Here is a 16,157-nt window from a genome sequence, read left to right on the forward strand (position 1 = left end):
AAATTCATTTCTGTAACGCTAATCCATTATTCTCTAAGAAACACTCTTGCTTGCTATACATAGTAGTACACAATTTTTGCCAGTTACCAGAAAATATGCATGAACGTGATCAAGGGTACATTAAGTGTGCCGAAACTGCCAGTTAGCATAAAAGCAGTAGTAAGAGTCGCACTCTTGAAAAACATTGGATTACTTTTGGGAAAAGAACAAAATATAGAAGAGGAGTATTTTTGTCTCTGCTGAGAGGAGAGGACGACATGTTCCAACCATGACATTCTGTATGCTTTGTTTTAGTATGAATTACGAAGTTTGGCATAGAGCCATAGCAGCTGATTGGTGTATCCCATCATGCTCTGCAGTATCATAGTAGAACTGCACATGGCATAGAAATTGTACACAAAATCCCTCACTTTCAATTACTCGCTTATATCGGGGAGCTTAGACTTTGTTTCAAAAAATATGATCTCTAAAGTAATGTGAAACTCTCCATAGCTCTCTAAAGAGGCTCTTTATATTTTGTATACATTTGCAAGCAGATAGACTGCAATGCATGATGGGATACTCCCTTAAGCTGCTGTGGCATAGATCCATATCATGGGTGTAAGGTAAGAAGGTGTAAGGTGTACAATACACATGTATAGAATGCAGAATTTGTCAAATGTCTTTACAGCAGCTATTGCAGATAAGGCCTTCTGGCCGTTAAATCTCTTACTATTATGTTTTGGTCATGTATCAGAGGCGTTTAGACCCATATGCACTGGGTGTTATGCAGCCATGCCTACTGCTCAAAATAACACAGAAAGTAGTCTCGCCAAGAAGGTCCACCACTTTTCAAGATAAAATGTCAAAATTAGAAAGAAAAAGGGACCACTTTTTCATGGTAGCCCCAAAAGTCATTTTTAGGGGCATGAAATCCACTTTTTGCATGCAAGTGATTTTAATATTTGTTTTGGGGGGGGGGAAGATCCACATTCTGGAAATTCCACATCCCCGCAAAAATATGTTGCGTATGTACGAGCCTGGAGTTGTTTGTTTGAGCATAGACCCTGTTTGGTTGTGATATGTTCCACATTCATGTCATACATATCATTTTACTTCATAGTTCAGGTGGAGAAAAAGTACATCGTGTCTTCTGGTAGAGGTAGGAATACAGGTATTTAGCTCCTCGTTATTTTAGAGCCCATTGGATTTGAATAGGATTACAACATATTCACCTGGGTATGATCTGCTATGGAAAGAATGTTGTCCATGTGCAAGAGGCTGGGTCGTAGCAAGGGGAGTTGCTGGGGAGGCCATGGTTGCCCCACTTTTTGAGATTTTTTAAATGTTTTTCTTCATAGCTTTATTCCATGTTTGGCTGCCCCTTAGATGGCCATCCCCAAATTGCTCAACCTTGAAACTACTGTTCTATTATAGTACAGTGAGGCACAAGGCTATTTCCTTTGGTTTACATTGACTTCTCAGAGCCAGAAGTAGTAGTGCAATAGCTGCCCTGTGAACATTTGACAATTTACACACAGTATATTGCACAAATCTACACATGGCAGCTATTGCACTTGCCTACTTCTGGCACTGAGCAGTCAATACTTAACCCACTTACAAATGACATGATTCAATTAACATATATAATCACTTTCTTATAATTGAGAAATAGGCCCCCACGCTTTTAAAGAGAAATGAAGTCATCTTTGCACCTGTCATGTTTGACATAAAGTTAATGTCTTTTTGTTGCACTTACCCACTTCTGGCACTGAGCAGTGAATGTACAGATTGGCTTTAGAAAAAAGGGGTTATTGGTTAACCAAAATGGCCGAAAATTTGACCCATGTTTCCGCCGGCAGTTTGCAGCACATCGCTGTATGGTCATTTGTACTGAGAATCTTCCTCCACCTGATTTTGATATATACCTGCGATGAGATGACTGACCTTTGACAAAGCACAGAATACCTTCATCAGGAAATGTAAATAACCCCATGTGCAGTGTATGTTGAACATCACACATATTTTCTTTAAAACATTCGATGGCCCATGATCGGAGAACACTTTGCTTTCTTTCTTCTATCAGGGATATTGGCTAGGGATATGAAACAACTGGTTCGGCTTTATACAATTGGTGTATTTAGTTTTTGCAGGGGCCCTGGTTTTTGTGACTGCGCCCTGTCAATAAAGGCCCAACTTAGGGATGCACCATTTGATACTCGGGGAGGGGAGGGGGGGTAGGAAGTTGGGGTCGGGGGAAGAAATTTTTTTTCGCCGCCGTTTTTAAAAAAAATTCCAATCATTATACACAGTTAGGTGGGGAAAGTTTTTTTTTTTTTAGTGTTGGTGGGGAAAGTTTTTTTTTTTTGCTCATGTAGTGGGTGAAGTTTTTTTTTTTTTTTTTTTTTTACCTCCACCCTGAGAATCTAATGGTGCGTCCCTTATGCTTATATAAATAGTGTGCACCAGTCACGTATTATGTAATGCGCAACTAGTGCTGTGCCTGTGTGCATGCCATTCTATATCAATACACTATGTTATGGGTATTTTTCTAATAGGGTGCATAGTTCAGAAGTTACAGGTATTTACCGTGTTTTTAAGAGAAAATTCAAAATGTAAAAATAACGTATTATGGGAAATTCACAAATTTCCACAAATACCGTAAAACCCCGTCTACAAGCATATAGAGTGCTTCTGATGAAAGCTACATTAATCCAGGCGCCATTATGGAGTTTGAGCAAATAAATTACAGATTCAAGCATATACAAACAAGTATTATTTTAAGACCAATCTATTGTATTGGTATATTTACGCTTGCTTCGAATTAATTTAGCTTTCATAAAAAACACCATATATGCTTGTAGACGGGGTTTTACGGTATACAATCAGGAAGCCTGTCCCGCTACTTTTGATATGACATATTGTCTAGCTGATACACACCTATGTCTGACACATCATCATGCAACCTTCTCCTTCTAAATATCAATCACAGAATTACGCTGCCTCTTCATATCATCAACGTGGGCATCCTTACAGGGGATAAAACAATTAAAAACATGCAACACCTGACTGGGAATAATTATATTATAACTATTTCCCTCTTAAGGTAAACATTACGAACACTGTCATCATGTGGCCAACGGCTTTATGGTTTTATAGAGATGATACTGAGAGATGACCTAATATAAAAATAATCTAGAGTATAATACAAAGGGAAATTTGGTCAGGTTGGTGAGTCACAGGCGCTTTTATTAGATCCCGGCATGTCATAACCTAACTTGTCAAATTTGTCTGTGCATCCTTATTGATGAAAAGTGCCGGCAGCAGGGAGGGATGGCCGTGTCATAGGCCTACTGCGTTTTCTGCTATCTCTGATGGAATTAATGTTATATCGTGTTCCGGAGTTTAATGTGGTCAATGTGAATTTCAGAATGTGAGTTAGGAATAGATTATGAATCAATTGTTCTTCCTGCTTGAAATGTTCTTCTTGTGAAATTGTTTGAATTTGAAAGTTTGTGAGTTTGTGTCTGCATTTCCTCGCCGATCGGATATGAAAGCCGGCAGGGACTGGACATGCGTACCCAGTTATTATCATACTCTTTAGTATTTTGGTGAAATTTGTGTGAAATGTATGATACTCTCCTTGGAATATTTATGGAATATATGCCTTGTTCTTCTCGCCTTGTGGAATATATTGATGGAATAGATTATGTAGTTTACATTGATTCGGAATGAACTTCAGTGGAATATTTTTACAAGAAAGTACCTCGGGAGAACAGACAGCATTATGAAAGCTGACCAATTGTTGGGATGACTTTATTTTATAAAAAGGTGATGTACTGTTCAATGTAGTTTGACTTAATCGCCAATGATATTTGTAATATTAAATGTTGTTGGTTTGGAATATTTGCATGTAAATGTTTGTTAACCAATACCATGTGTTATAAACTTGGTCATATTTGATAAGCAGTTTCCAAATTGTATGATCTTTTAGTCTAGTATTGCTTTGTTTTGTAGCTTTTTTGTGGACTATGGAATCGGTGTAAGTTTATTTCAGGCTTTAATTCTATGTTCAAGAACGTTACCCATTGTCTTGCCTTGTTGCATGAGTGAAAATATTTGCTCAGGGTGAATTGGGAGTTCGCAGTGAACCCCAGCAAAAGGAGGGTTTGTCACAGATTTTAGGGAAAACATCTCACTGTCAGGGAGTGTCAGACAATAGCATTCATTCAAGCTACAACTTTTCCCTAGTTTTTCACATGATTGAGCGTCTTAAGTGTAAGCGATATATTATGTACATGTTTACCCATATATTAAACAATACAGGCCAGGTCATTTCGGTTGGCTTAATTTCTCTCTGTCTTAACAATGTTCTGTTGTAGTTTTTCCACTCTTTGGGGTCCGATTTGCTCAATTTGTTTTATGACCTGAATTTCATTGTTCCACAAGTCCTAAAATATGTTCTCCCACCAAGGTTGTGGGGGATTTTGTGAAACAGTTGATGTTTACTGGCAATTTTTTAGGTCATTTTGGTGTAATGTGGTGTTATTAAGCGGCAAATCGTGGGTGTCGGTTTCAATGTCCAGTACATATTTGTAAGCATCATTATGCCACATTTTGAAATACAAATCTTGGGGTCAAGACCAAACCTCGAAGCAGTTTTTTTGTGATCATGAACTTGAGATCATCAGCCATTGTATGAGAAAGTTCTAAAGATGAAAGAACCACATTCCAATGAACTATCACTTGTCAATCAATTATACTATAATCAGTAGGTTTCTATGGTAACATGATCGTCTGTTGTACAGAATTGTCAGTATGCAAAGTAGTTGCAGCTTGTTTAGAAGTTTGAATCATGCTGATGAAAAGCAAGTAATTAGTAATTCAGAATACTGAAGTATGTAGGTCGGCAAAAGATTGAATATCCTTTTCTTCGGGTTCAATCAAGACCTACAATCAACGAAAAAAGTCCTTGGAACGCTTGGCACACTCTGTCAAGATTCCGTGCAGAATTTCTTATGTTCATGGAAATGACCTATATTGTGTTTGGGAAGAAACGTGACATCTACAACAATGATTTCCCCTTCCCCTCTCCCCATCAAGCAATGTTGGAACACATTGGGGAACCGCTGAAGACATTGGCATTTCTCAACATTGCACGGGGGAGAGGGGTGACAGTTTTCCGTTATTTACACGCAAGCGCTCCAAGACTTTTTCGTTGATTGTCTCTGCCGAATGCAAAATATTTCATCTAAATTTCGTTTTTGTCTCATAACTCAAAAACGGCATGTCGTATGAGCTTCAAATTGCACACGATTTGAGAGTGGATTATATGCTTTGTAATCATAATAAAATTGTTGATAAAGAATTTGGTTTATTTAGGAATGGTCATTGGAAACACCCCTATGCTAAATTACTCACGTTTCTTAATCATGGCTCTAAAATGCTCTAAAATGTCGTTTTTGTCCATAACTCAAAAACAGAATGTTGTATGAGTTTCATATTGCACCAGATTTGAGAGTAGATAATATCCTTTGAATCATAATAAAATTGTTGATAAAAATGTTGAGTTATTCAGGGAGTGGTCACTGAAAACACGCCCTAAGCTAAATTACACAAGTTTCAGTAATTATGCTCTCTACTGTAGTCAAATTTCGTTTTTGTCTCGTAACTCAAAAACACTACAAATACACTTTTTACAATATCACAATGTTTTGGGGCATGTTTCCAAAATATTTTCAATGTTATTAAAACTTAAAACATTTTGTACCCTTTATGATATAACCCAACATGTAAATGTTTTCTCTAAAACTTGTGTATGCTGAGTATAGGCATATCCGAGCGAATCAGAAAGATTATGATATAACAATTTGAAACTACTCATTTCTGAATATTATTTATATTAAAACACGCTTTTGAGATGAGAAAAAAAAAAAAAAAAGAAAAAAAAAAAACACAATTGAATATACTATTTTTAAAAAAGACCACCACTGGGACTCGAACCATTCACATCGGTCAATAGTCAAAAGGTTATCAGTCTGAGGACTATTCCGCTCACGCCCACGCTGCCATTTCGCAATCAAGTAACAAGTTTTGTTCTTTTATAGTAGTCAGGTATCGGGAAAGTGTAAACTTGTATAGAGTGTTTGCACGAAGGTCATGGGTTCAAATCATCCTCCAGACACGCTCCATAAGATATGCTAATGCATAGAGTACAAAGAATTACTTCGATCAAAACCAGTTAAACAGGTGATTGGTATTGTACTCCGTGCATTTGCATGTCCTCTGGAGCGTGTCTTTAGGATGGTTTGAACTTAATGATCTTCCATGCAAGCACCCTATAGTAGAAACGGCAAAATGTATCAGTTTACCATAATGACAAAATGGTCCAAAAGCGACATTTTATGTTTTTAGGCCGCATCTCACAAGGCGTCACGTTCGTTTACATTTGCTATACCAATTGAAAATGTTTTATTGCAAAAGGAATGAAACATTCGTTTCATATATGAAATTTGTTAACAGTTAAGTTTACCAATTTGAATTGAAATAAATACGCATAAACAACTCATTTCTGAATATTATTTATATTAAAATACGCTTTTGCGATGAGAAAAAAAAAAACAAGAAAAGAAAAAAAAAAACAACAATTGAATATACTTTTTAAAAAGACCACCAATGGGATTCGAACCACATCGGTCAATAGTCAAAAGGTTATCAGTCTGAGGACTAATCCGTTCATACGCTGCCATTTATAATCCAGTAACAAGTTTTGTTCTTTTATAGTAGTCAGGTATCGGGGAAAGTGTAAACTTGTATAGTAGAAATGGCAAAGTGTATCAGTTTACCATAATGACAAAATGGTCCAAAATAGACATTTTATGTTTTTCAGGCGCATCTCATAGCGTCACGTTCGTTTACCTATACCAATTGAGAATAATGAAAGAATTAAACATTGATTTATATATATTTTTATTTACCAATTGAAAAAATGGTAAAGTGTTCAACAAAATGGTAAAGTGTTTTCATATAAGAGATCAATGTGTCATTCCTTTTGCATTAAAACTTTCTCAATTGGTATAGCAAATGTAAAAGAACTTGACGCTTCATGAGATGCGGCCTGAAAAACATAAAATGTCGGTTTTGGACCACTTTGTCATTATGGTAAACTGATACACTTTGCCATTTCTACTATACAAGTTTACACTTTCCCGATACCTGACTACTATAAAAGAACAAAACTTGTTACTCGACAGTGCAATGACAGCGCATGTAGTGGATTAGTCCTCCGACTGTTAACCTATTGGCTATTGACTGATGTGCGTGGTTCGAGGCCCAATGGTGGTCTATATTTTTTTCTTTAAGTGTATTAAATTGTTGTTTCTTTTTTTATTTTATTTTTTTCTCATCGCAAAAGCGTATTTTGTTATAAATAATATTCAGAAATGAGTTGTTTCAAATTGTTACATCATTATCTTTCTGATTCGCTCGGATGTGCCTATACTCAGCAAACACAAGTTTTAGTGAAAACATAAATTTAACACGTTAGGTTATATCATAAAGGGTGCAAAACGTTTTAATAACATTAAAAAAACATTTTGGAAAACATGTTGCAAAACATTGTGATATTTGTAGTGCTTTTGAGTTATGAGACAAAAACGAAAATTGACTCAGTATCATACAGAAGAGGGCCATAATTACAAAACTTGTGTCATTTAGCATAGGAGGTGTTGTCAGTGACCACTCCCTAAATAACTCAACATTTTTATCAACAATTTTATTATGATTCAAAAGGATATTATCTACTCCCTAATCGTGTGCAATATGAAGCTCATACAACATTCTGTTTTTGTGTTATGGACAAAAACGACATTTTAGAGCAGTTTAAAGCCATAACTATGAAACGTGTGTAATTTAGCATATGGGGTGTTTTCAGAGACCACTCCCTAAATAAATCAAATTCTGTATCAACAATTTTATTATGATTGCAAAGCATATAACCCCCTCTCAAATTGTGTTCAACATGAAGCTCATACAACATTCTCTTTTTGAGCTATGGACAAAAACGACATTTTAGAGCAGTTTAGAGCCATAATTATGAAACGTGCGTAATTTAGCATATGGGGTGTTTTCGGTGACCACTCCCTAAATAAACCAAATTCTTTATCAACAATTTTATTATGATTGCAAAGCATATAATCCACTCTCAAATCGTGTGAAATTTGAAGCTCACACGACATTCCGTTTTTGAGTTATGACACAAAAACGAAATTTAGATGAAATATTTTGCATTCGGTAGAGACAATCAACGAAAAAAGTCCTTGGAACGCTTGGCACACTCTGTCAAGATTCCGTGCAGAATTTCTTATGTTCATGGAAATGACCTATATTGTGTTTGGGAAAAAACGTGACATCTACAACAATGAGTTCCCCTTCCCCTCTCCCCATCATGCAATGTTGGAGCACATTGGGTAACCGCTGAAGACATTGGCATTTCTCAACATTGCACGGGGAGAGGGGGTGACAGTTTTCCGTTATTTACACGCAAGCGTTCCAAGACTTTTTTCGTTGATTGTAGTTCTCAAAACTTGAACAAAATCATTGTAATATTCATTTGAAATGAGGTTACTCAACAGTTTCAAGATCCATTATATAATAAGAAGATATAAAACTTAGGCCTAAAATATTTGGATATTCACCACTTTTATTTTGCCTGTTTGCAATTCATAAAAACAAGTTTAAACCTTATAATTCATTGTTTACCATTAGCATTATATTATGTGGGAATAAGTGTTTCTTCCAATATTGGTATGTGACAAAATATATTTTTAAAAAGTTACCGACCGACTGACCAACCCTGACTAAGGGTTTTAAGTTCAATACAAACTTTTCTTCTTTTAGGCCTTATTTGCAGAAGTTTAGGCAAGAGTTAAGAACAGCATCTAAGTTACAAATGCACTATCAGCATACTGTAAGGAAGCACAGGACATACAATGAATGAATACTTCCATCTGAGAGTGAATTTGACAAGTCGGCCTAGATACATTTCCGATAGGAAGAAGGGTTTGTATCATTATGATTATGATTATGTTACTAAACTGAACAAGTTAACCTAATACTTAATAATTCAACTTATAGTTAGAAGAACACTATTAGTATTAAGGTTAAGAGAACAAAAAAAAAATTAAGGGCATGTGATAGAACTAGTTGTGATTTAGGGTAAGTACTAAGTAGGTCCTGAGCAACTTTCAAACTAAAGGTCCGTTCATACTACCACCGCATTTGCGATGCGTTGCTTTGCAGCGATGCAGTGCGGCAACGCACCGCATCGCAAAGCAACGCATCGCAAATGCGGTGGTAGTATAAACGGGCCTTAAATCATGTCCTGAATTGACCTTGTAAGAAGCAAGCCAATGGTAGGTACCCCTAGTTTAAATCCAATCTGCCATATCATGTATACAATATGAAGCATTTCATAGCAGGTTTCAAATATGGGAAGATCCTGGTATTTATAAGCTCGGATAAGTTTAGTCACTACTTGTATTTAGCATGAATAAGCAGAAGTATCACAAGGTCAACAGCAAAAATAGTATGTTTAAATGACACAATGTTTTTGAATATGACAAGTGTGACGTCTGTAACAAAATGTGACTTGGCAATATAGTGCACTACTTGAAATTGCCATTAACTCTGATGAGAAAGTGTCCTCCAAGTCACATTGAAATTGCTGGTTCTCTTACAGGGTAAGACAAAACATCCCAAAAGGTTGATGATAAAAAGGCATAAAGTAGCTTGCCCCTGGAGCTAGAACTAGCCCCGTTCACAAACTGTGATGCCCCTCAAATAGCAAGCGAAGTAAGCAGCGAATGAAGAATAAAAAATAAATAAAGGCTCAGTGATTTATAGTGCGTTACGCACAGGCACAACGCCTAGATGTTGATCCACAAGCGCTAAGCCTCAGCACACTTTACAGGTATCAGAGTCCAATACATAGCCTGTTCTACCTGGAGCTTGCCATTGTCTCAACCAGACCAACCTTTCAGAAGTATGGAAGACACAATCGGGGTGCTGCATGAAGTGGGTAGACTTTTGAATTTGCCGGGTTTTACCCAGATTAAATACTACCTTCCTATTGTCTACACTATACCTCGAAAAGACTAATGAATTGAGGTGTATCACATTGCAATAGAGGCCGTCAGCGTGACGTCATATGCCGCCATCTTGTGGGTACACGCTGCGATGGTCGTTCGATCTCCATGCGTGAACAGCAAAATCATCGCGTTGATGCGTGGTAACAACTGCGTGGTAAGCTGCGACCTGCGCGTAGTATCAGACGCATGAACACGCGTATCATTTGTACCCACAAGATGGCGAAAGGCTGACGGCCTCTATTTGTCCTCAAAATTGCCTCTTGCCATAAAATAATGATAGACCTGAAAAAGATACAATGAGCATTGGTCTGCACTGCCTTGTACCAGTGATTATACTCCCAATTTTAATTTTGAAATGACATTGCATCTTGACTTCAGTTCAGAAGTAGGTAGCCCTACTATAGAGTGGCAAATTTTCTGTGTCACGGAAAAACGGACAAATTCACAGAAAACACAGACATTCACGGAAAACATGTTTTTTTCCTTGAGAAAAATAAAAATAAAAATGAAGAAAAATAATGAGATATAAGGTTAAAATAATGAAAATGAAGTCCGTCTTCAAAGACATCAGACTAAACAACTAAAAAGATAATGCAAGTAACTTCATTTTCCCCCTGAATGTGAACACAGAATTGAAATTACATCACAGAAAATCACGGAATTTAGTATTTAAAACCCCGCACGGAAAATCGTGGAATTCTGTGTTTTAAATCATTGAAAACTTGCCACTCTACCCTACTATATGGTCTTTTGACTGTGGCAATCCTTCAAAAACGCTATACTGGGTTTTAGCGATTCTCGGGGTATCATAATAAAAAGCGCGATAGTACTGCTAAATGTACGGTTCAATTTGGCGACACAAGTCAGGAAAATTATTTTTTGAGGCCTGGTTACGTCATTGATAGTAAAATGACAACTAAATGCTAAAGAACACCTGCTCTAAGATGTATCTAGTTTGAAAAAAGGATGTCAGTCTTGTCATATAAATTTATCAGTGACATCTGTTGTCTTCTGTCAACTATATAAGATGACAATTTCTGTCCGGTATTATCTTGTCTCAACAGATAAGTTACAGTGGCGCATGCGCAAAGGGGGGCAGGGGCCATGGCCTTCCACATTTGTTGGTCATTCGGGGAAACGTTAAAAACGCCAAAATTTGCTCCTAATCAGACTCCATGCGGGGAACTGAACGACCTGGCCCCCACTTTCAACAAAGGCGACGCCACTGATAAGTTATGTGAGATATTGAGCGTGTTTCTACAGAGCCAAATACCGCTTTGGAAACGGTATGGAACCGTTAATCACTCCTGTGGAAACAGCCTCCAACGCCTTTTGTAGCGCCTTTCATCGCCAACGGAAACCTCGTTGGAGTAGGTTTTTTTCTTTGACGAAGCGGGTAGATTTTCTGTGGAAACAGACCGAAGCGGTAACTTGCCGATTATTGAGCAAAATCAAACAAAATGGCTGTTAATCAACATGTTAATTGGACAGACGACATGACAAAACCGTTAATAACAGCCTGGGCAACATAACAAATCCAAACTGTTATGTAAAGCCACAATTTATCCGTGATACGGAAAAACAGAAAAACTCACGGAATTCGGGGTTTGCTCATGGAAATGTGTAAATGCTACAAAATAGTGAAAAACTGTGTAAAATGTAAAACTTTCCTCTTGATTTGCAAAATATAACAAAAAAAGTGATTATTTAGCAATAATCAACCATTAAACAATCCATTCTAGCATTAATTCTAGGCCTACGATGCAATATTCTGGCCATACTACCGCATAAAATACACTTTTAAAACATGTTTGTCATTCAGATTAAACGGTATGAACACGCCAACGGCAAAAACCTGTCTGTGGAAACAGCAGGTTAAACGGTAAGATAACGGTAAGATAGCGTTATCCATTTAGCGGTAACTTAGCGGTGCGCCTGTAGAAACACGCTCATTGTCAAGGCTGACATTACCTGAAGTAAAAGTCAGCTTGACTAATACTATGTAGCATAGTAGTAATGTCAACCCTTTGTTTGAGAATTGTTAAGCATTGAGCAGATTGCCAAAGTTGCAAATTTATACTTATGTTATAGATTTATAAAATAAGCTGGTCTTTTGAAATCTTACACATTGATCAATAGGCCTACTTGTTGTCCAGGAATAAAATTTCATTTGTTAGAATAGAAAATGAAGTGGAATTTAAAAACAAATCATATGGGATTAAGTCATATTTTAACTTTAAACAGGGACAATGGGAAACCCTGTAATGAACAAAGAAGAACATTTCACTATCTTTTCTAAATGAAGAAAACAGATCTCTTAATTTCTCAATTGGATAAGGCAGTATATTTTTAGTCCACTTGGCTTGGTTTATTGTGGTAGGATTTACAGTATTCTTCAGTCCTCTTGTCTGGGTTAAAGGTTGTAGTACATGTAGTCTAACTGAGGCAAAAGAAAAGTGATATTTGGGGCATGAACATGGTGAATACCAGATAAAGTCCTGTATTATAAAGTTTATACAAATTACAACGGAAGGTATGCTGTTTGGGTTGATGTTATTGCCTGGGTTCATACCAACCATGGTTACGTCCCATTGGGGGAAAAATACCTGAAATTTTAGAAGTCTATCAAAAAGGGCTCAGGAGTTGGTTCTGTTGAGTGGGGAGAATAGCTGAGGTCACATACAAACACACCTTTGCACGACACCACTGCCTTGGGGCTGTGGTGGTGGAGCAAGCACGGGCAAGAAGAGAGTTTTGGTTGGGATTTCCCAGCATATCTTAGTCGTGCATCAGACTTTTGTCTGGACAACATGGCGTTAAAATGTGTGGTGGCATGAATGTGTTGTGATAGTATGGGAACGTTTGATTGATCAAATGTGGATATAATATTATTGATAATAATCGTGTGTGGTTATCTGTGGATTATATGTTGCTTGATTGTGGATTTCTAAAATGATTTGGATCTTTGGATTTATATGATGCTGTCTGTGTACTAATGTGTATTGAAGGGATATATTGTCGCTGAGAGTTAAAGGTAGGTCATTGCCAGTACAATGTAGTACTGTGTAAACTGAAAGCATAATAGATGGTGTTATTTTCGATAGTTCATAGATTTCTATCGGGTAGGCTTATGTACACTTTCATAGTGGTTGTAAATATAAACACCTTTTACCTTGTGAAAGTTTGTGTCAAGACTTGCATTGGAAAATAAAATCAAAATTTTATTTTGGTTCAAGTCCTATAATGATACTCAAAAGTTTGGGACAATTTAAAAATTTGTAAACCCTGTAAACCCTCAACTGTAAAATTGGACATTTTTGCATGTGTAATTTTTTGTGCTTTTCCAAAGTTTTACTTGTTTTTGTGATTCTAAAGCTTACATATAATGCTCTATAATAGGCCAATACAAATTGGTACTTTTTCGCAATAGCTGCTTGAAACATGATATTAAATCATAAAATTAATTCAAGTCGTAAATTTTCATGTAGGCCTATGTGACAATCCATTACCTAATCCCTTTGGATAAAACAATGCTATGAAAAAAATTCATAATAATTTGCATTTGTAGGGCAGAAGATTATCAGAATCAGTGATCAAATTGTCCTATCAATAATTGTACCACAGATCCTGGAATGTGTGCTTGTACCAACTGATATTCTAGTGGAACATCATTACTAGCACACCTGCTCAACAACTGCCAAAGTGTTCAATCAGATATTAATGACAACATTGAGGCCATCTGAAATTGCATTTGAATAGCCTGGCCATCACAAGTTTATTATCAACATGAAGTGATTTCAACTTGACCCTGATGTGATAACAAGGTGTAGATTAATCATAGCCCTGAGAAGGAAGAATGTCTTTCCCAAGAGTATCATTATCTCATTCTTGATAGTCTAGACAATGAATGTGGGCAACTTCAGAAATGGGCAAAGTGTGAAAAATTACACATGCAATTTTACAGTAGAGAGAGTTTAATATTAAATTTGCCACAAACTTTTGAGTATCAGTATAGGATTTTCAGAGGGTTACTTCATTTAGGTTTTGAGTTTCAGTTATTTTACTGGAAAATTTGCAGCATTATTTGGAAATTATAAAGTAACACTAGGTTCTCATAATATTATGAGCAGTATTATAAAACACCCACCTTGCTCACCAAGTTAAGTTTACAGTTTACACATTTGCCTTTATAAATAAATTGTAATGTCTGATATGTCCGGTCAGTTTCAAGACCAAGATGAAAATGAAAATAAAAATGTAGTTGGAGGAAGAAAAAATAATAATTCAAATTTAATTAATTAATGTAGTTCACAACATTTTAGAATGGAAAATATATTTCGTAAGTGCCTTTTTTTTAAATACATTTTGTAGGCCTATGCCTATAGGCTACAGAAATGATTATTGTTATGAAAGTTATGAAACAAAATCCTGCTCAATTTTTGGTAATAATAATACATAATCTACAAAATTACACTATAGTCTGTCCACATAGAAGTACAAAGTAAATAGACCTCGGAAACTGGAGGTATGAGAATAAATATTTCAGTGCAATGCTTCTTGGGCGCACCAACTGCTGCACGATTTGTGCACCATGCTCTTTACGCTGTCGCGTCAGGCTCATGGCAGTGACGCAAAGCATCAACCCCGATGCCACAAATTTGGTTTGTACTTCTAAGTGGACAGACTGTAGGAAGCCCTAGGAAGTTACTGGAAACACTCATAAGCCCCACAATATCCTTTTAGGGTTGATATTGTTGGTTTGTGATTGTGACCTGAAGATTAAAATAGGTTAGGTTAGATTATCAATTAGGCAACCTTGGCCTAAGTATTGCCAGAGCATTTATCATTGATTTACCACCTTAGAATATTGATTATCAGAATTTCCCTGCATCAAATTAGTAGATCAATTTAATCAAACTTATTCCAAGTTCTTCATGCACTGGGCTATATTATTTGAAATCTACCATTTCCCCATGGACGATTTTAGAAATGTCTTCCACAGAGAGAGAGAGTATGTTTTTTAAATGGAATTGACCAGGGTTAATTATTTTGACAGTCATAGGACTACCCCCAGTATATGACTTTCATCTATATCTTCCACAACTGGAGTAAGATATTATCAACTTTGACCCTGTTCACATTAGAAAATTTCTTGCTTCGACGAAGATAAGTAAATCTTGATGTGTACACATTACGCTAAACGAAGGTCGAACAAAGACAGTGCACTGTACACATTTCATGAAAATTAATGAAGATCGAACGAAGCTTATTACTACAGCATGCAGCGATGTACGGGGCAATAGGCCTATTATAATACAGCTATATTTCAAGCTGTACCGTTGACCATAAACACATTCACTCAGGCCTCGGCCATGGCTAATGAGTTGCTTTTCAAACTTAATTATAACAGAATAAAACAATTTCTAAATGGGTAAAATGTTTCCACTTTCCTTCATTGAATGAAGAGAGCGTACACATTACAAAAATAACTTTATTGAATGAAGTATTTCTTTGTCGAAACAACCTTTTTAGCTTTGTTGAATGAAGCAATTTTAATCTTGGTCGAACGAAGACATGTGCGTACACATTAGGAAAAAATGCTTTTTAATTTTCGTTCGATCTTCGTCGTAAGAAGAAATTTCCCTAATGTGAACAGGGTCTTTGTTGTGGTCATGTCTGATCTATGAATTGGAAAGATCTGTGGGCATGACCATGAACAACATAGCGAGATCATTATTTTTCTTGTAAACATTAATGAAAAAGGTTTTGGATGAGTTCACCATTGAAAGCGATCTCTGAGTCTCTCATGCGTTGATAGTAACCGTGAGAACCACATGTCGGATATTTGTATACTTTCAGTCATTGTGGAAACGCTTCACAGTGACTGATTTGTTGTCAGATATTTATGACAGGTATATTCTTGGTAGCTTTGTATTGTTGTTAAATTTGGCTGAATGGCCTAACAATTGTTACGACAGTCGTCACGGAACAATAAATGCTGGTTTTGATATAATCTATTCTTTTCGATGA

At 36.5% G+C, this 16,157-nt stretch overlaps 1 protein-coding gene across 1 annotated transcript in view; it reads left to right on the forward strand.

Moving 5' to 3' along the window:
* The window catches only part of LOC140160807 (protein Shroom3-like), a 175,098-nt gene that overhangs the window by 157,133 nt on the left and 1,808 nt on the right, over window positions 1–16,157 (forward strand). The gene's annotated exons all lie outside the window — the stretch shown is intronic.

Source organism: Amphiura filiformis, chromosome 9 (assembly GCF_039555335.1).
Source record: "Amphiura filiformis chromosome 9, Afil_fr2py, whole genome shotgun sequence".
NCBI classification, from domain to species: Eukaryota; Metazoa; Echinodermata; class Ophiuroidea; order Amphilepidida; family Amphiuridae; genus Amphiura; species Amphiura filiformis.